Source organism: Syngnathus acus, chromosome 11 (assembly GCF_901709675.1).
Source record: "Syngnathus acus chromosome 11, fSynAcu1.2, whole genome shotgun sequence".
NCBI lineage: Eukaryota > Metazoa > Chordata > Actinopteri > Syngnathiformes > Syngnathidae > Syngnathus > Syngnathus acus.
In genome coordinates, this window is record NC_051096.1 from 2,537,456 (window position 1) to 2,542,375 (window position 4,920).

At 42.8% G+C, this 4,920-nt stretch overlaps 1 protein-coding gene across 1 annotated transcript in view; it reads right to left on the reverse strand.

Moving 5' to 3' along the window:
• Positions 1–4,920, reverse strand: part of LOC119130207 (fibrinogen C domain-containing protein 1-like) — a 559,732-nt gene that overhangs the window by 479,756 nt on the left and 75,056 nt on the right. The gene's annotated exons all lie outside the window — the stretch shown is intronic.

Genomic DNA, 4,920 nt, shown 5'->3' on the forward strand with positions numbered 1-4,920 from the left:
CAGGATCGGCCTTAAGATCAAGAAAGAAGAAGAAGAAGAAAACAGAAGTCCTCAAGATAAAAATCATGACATCAAATTCAAGGAAGGTGACGAGATAGATAGAAAAGTGGTTGAGGAACCATTGCGTAACTTGGAGACCAGAAGGAAGATGGCACTCTATGACACTGCAACGTAAATTAAAATGGATTTGGGACTTGGTTGCTAGCTAATTTAGGTGTTCCGAATAAAATATCCAATGGGTATCTCTCGGAACGTTACTTATCGAGTAACACATGGAGTAAAGAGGAGGTGGGGGGGGATAAATTGTTTGTGTGTGTGTGGGGGGTCAAGGTTCAAGGGGTGTTGGGGTCAAGCCGTGTGTCTGCAGTGTGGATACTGCTAGCTCTGCATGTGAAAGAGTCATCCACAAAAGACCAGCGGGGTATCCAAAGTGCGACATACGTGTGAATTGGCGCTAATTGATCAGCGCGCTTCATTAGTGACGTGCTAATGAACCCTCATCAGGATGCGGGAGCCGACAATTACCAAGTGATATTCCAGACAGTCACCTCAGACGTTAAGACTATGGCCTCATTCCCAGGATGCTAGTCCAAAGACCACCTCCCCTCGTAGGAAATCATGGAAAGTAAAATAATCTAGTTCATGATCAAACTGTTAACTATTTATTACAAGACTGACAATTTTTGAAAGCCATATCACCCAGTTCGATGCACGGGATATAACTTTACTACAAAGGAATTTTTTTTTAATTGGGCCTGAGGGGGCAAAAGGCGCCACACCTAAGAAGTGCCAAGGAACACTGGAACGGGCGGGGGCTTAACACCATCTCCTCATCTGCATAGAGACAAGACACACACTCGTGACAGTAGATGTTGTCAGCTGGCCTGCAGGGAAAAGTTTCCGGATCTTTGTTGTGTGCTTCTGATGGACCAAGATGTCCCCTACCCCCATGAGGACGAAGGAGCCCCCTTGTCTGGTCACATGATAAAATGATACGGGAGAGGGTGCATACACCAAGGCCAAGTGGAATGGGGGGGAGGAATGGGGGAGTGTTGGGGGGGGTGGCTGTTTGAGGGGGTGAAAGGGTCCTTTGTGATCAAAAGGCTTGTTTATTTTCTCTATTGCAATGGCGAGCTGGCGTCCATTGCCGGATACACGATGTATCATCGAATGATTAAGAACACTAAGAAACAATTTCTCGTCATTCAATTTATTTATAGGGATTCTAAACTCAAACAGGAAGTAGGAAATATGGCGGGCAAAGACGGATTATGGTGTGTAGAAGTGACATTCCAGCAGCAGGGAATGCCGAGTGTCATCCGAGTCACTTCACTTTCTGAGTGTGTGTGTGTGTTTCCTGTGACATGTTGTGCATCAACAATCGCCTGCATTTAGCATGTGTGACTTTCAAGCAATGGATGAGAATCCCGGATGAGGCTAATACCTGGGAGATGATTTCACCTACTCACTTGTGCAAATTTCACTTGTTCCACACTTTCTATTTTAAACTTTGGACAAAAGCGAAGACTTTTGTTGCTTTTGCGATGGGTTCCTGCAGTGAGTGGGCACACGCGTGTGTCGTTAACATATCAGATGTAGGGTGGAGCAGGGTGGGCTTGAATTGCTCCGCCACTTGGCCTGCCTTGTGTTTGCGTAGGTTTGGCTCGACGTACATGTGCGCGAGCGCCCAGAGTGTCTATAGGCCTCTGTGTCTATTTCGCCTCTTGTTTTTGGCTGCGATGGCAACAGACATCACAGCATGACCGCCGCGGTCGCGACACTCGCCAATTTGCAACCCGCTGTCCCGCCACATGGAGGAGGAGGAGGAAAAACCAAAACATCTGCATATATGTATATATATGTTTTACGAGGGGGGAGTGAATGTACTTTTAAAAGTGACAACTAAAAAAAATAAAAGATACTTTTATGAGGTGATTAATGAATGATAAGTTTGAACATAAAAAAGGTGTCAAGAAATAGCTACAGATGACCCCGGCCACTTTCGCGCCAACAACTTTACGAGCCATTATGGCTTTTTGAAACAAGAGCGCCCTCTAACGGGATATGACCGCATTTCGACAGATTGTCCCTATCGCGCTCAACAAATTAAGTGTAATGTATAAATGAGTTAAAAAAATAAACAAACTGAGGGAATAAATACAATTTATGAATAATTTTACAAGCACTGTAATGACAAGTTTGCAAAGATGGTGATTATAAATCTAAACCAATACTTAAGTGTTTACATGACTAGAAAACGTCATTTACATATTATAGTGCATGTATTAAAATGTTTTAAAAATATTATAAAGAATTGCATGAGAATTGGTTACTACATTTTCAAATGATGTTTTTTTAAAATCGATTATAACACAAGTTAGTTACACTTAAGTATAGCTTTGAAAAATATTTCCATTCTAAACTGGTTTATGTAAATTAGATAACGTTAAATATAACGCCCATTGTAAAAATGTGAATGTTTGCCACGATTAAAGTAAAACATAAATTGCATTATATTTAAATACAGACTCTTTAAATAGTCGCTTTTTCATTTAAGTGAACAAATAATCCAGACAAACTAGCACAAGTGAAAAAAAAAGTCAAATATTAACTAACGACGTGAACCAAGATGTCACATTTTGTATGAAACGGGCTCACATGAAAAGTGGACTCGGCTCACCTCTGCTTGACACCTGCTGACTGAAGAGCTTCATTTACAAGCGCAATGCGTGCGTGTGTGAACTTAAACCCGGTAGACTTGCGGTTCCGATCCACTCGTTGCCAGAAGAGACTCTCACTGAAAGCATGCGCATACACACGCGCACACACACACACACGAGGCCCACCCAGAATGGGGCCAAGTGGGACCACCCCAACACTGGCAGCATTCTATCACCATACTGCTCCAAAGTACACACACACACAGACACACACAACACACAAACACACCTCACGTAACAGAAGCGAAGTGTTGCAAAATCTGTAGGACAAAGAGGGTGAGGATTGGACTTTCATCCAAGTCCACAGGGGTCTCAAATGTCAGGCTTCAGTCAGAACCTTACGGCCTTTGGGGCCTGAGTGTTGCAGCATTTGGGAGCGCGCTTACGGCTTTCGGGCCAGACGTCTCTGACATTGTATATGAATTATGCACCGAGGTCTGAGACTCCAGTTGTCAGACAAAAAAATGTCAAACTCAAACATCTGACAGTGTCGTGGTGTCGCCGGCGGCAGAGAAAACTGCCAAGAAAGTTTGGTCGTGCCGCTAAAGCGTCAGTAGTTTGGACTTAGGCGGTACAGTGGACCAGCGGTCGGTGCGGCTCCATCCCAGTCAAGAGGAAAGGGATTGGATCTTTAAAAGAGGTCAGCAACCAATCAGCAAGAGCCACTTTCTGGAGTTCTAGTTAGCATCACTAGCTTAGCATCACTTGCATAGCAGGCCACTCAATTAACAAACACAGTCATCTGGTCTTTGGTCTAGATCCGCACTTTATTCCTAACACTTACAAGTTTCTTGGAACCCCCTCCCCCCCCTCCCTCACAGAAACAACAGGCACACACCCGGCGATGCGTTCAGGGACGCTGCAGAAACCCGGACAGAAGAACATCCGGGTTGAAAAAACATGAATGAGAAAAGATCTCAAAGCTTTCCGAGCGGTCTTTGTAACATTATCTTCATCGTCATCAATAATCATCATCATCATCATAAATAGAAACGCAGGAATCTACATTACAAGAAACAAAAAGATCGAGTGGAGTTCTTTGGTTTTTACTATTGAGGTTTTTCTCTTCTTTAGCAGTAAAATCTTTGCTGTCCTCTCATCGAACTTTGGATTGAAGCTGCATGCTAGAAAAAAAAAAACTAAAAATGAGGCCTAGCCAAGATACGTTTGTCAGAGTAAAAGCTGAAAACATTTGCACCCCCCCCCCCCAAAAAAAAGACGAACATGTTGTATATGAAGACATCATGAAAGTGTGACTACTGTGGACTTTGAAAACTTTGGTAGTTGAGTTGCGCTCCTGAGTTCACGCTAGTCGTTAAAGCTCAAACGTTTTATTTGGTTTCCACGAGAGAGAGAGAGAAAATGCGAGGTAAATGTTATCCGAAGACGTCGCAAAGCTTTTCTACCCACCAATTGAACAACAACAAAAAAAAACATACGAGGAACAGTCAAAACGTTCATTCAGTCGCTTTCATCATGGCACGATTTCATGAGATTTTATACACAATCGCAACTAGAATTAGTTGAAAAATATGGACGTAAACGAATTTTTCCGATGAAACTTACTTTGTCAATTTCAAACTGAATTCTCGTAAGATTCAAAAACAACGTTGCTAATTTTTTGGAGTACAATTTCAAATTTTCAACTGATTCATGTTGAGTTTTTGTACAAAATGCCAGTTTGTGCGCGCGTGTTTGCTTTGTTCTATTTGGTTCGCTTTTGGTTCGTTTCACTTTTGGCTTTTGTTTTCTTCACATTCTACGCTTTGTTTTCTTATTTTTGTGGGAAGCTACATCTTCATCGTCACATCCTCTTCGATAAATCACAAGTAAAACATATGAAAATAGGTAGGACATCACCGACCACCCTCATCATAACCCCCCTCCCCCCAAAAAAGTAATGAGACAAATCCCATCATCATCATCATCCGGCCCACATAAAACACGAGAAGTCAAAGAAGAAAGCATCAAGGGGGAAAAACATTTTCAGTCACATGAGTCCAGGAAAAATCAAAACGAGGAAAAGGGGGGTGGGGGGGTCAAGTGCGTCTATACCAGAACATCACATTTATAGACACACACACACACACACATACGAGAGCCCCCACTGACCCCCCCAATCCCCCCATCTGCTATCTTCTTTGTTCCTATTTGGTTTCGGGGTGTCAGTCACTCACTCTTACTTCTTTTGGGTTGACTT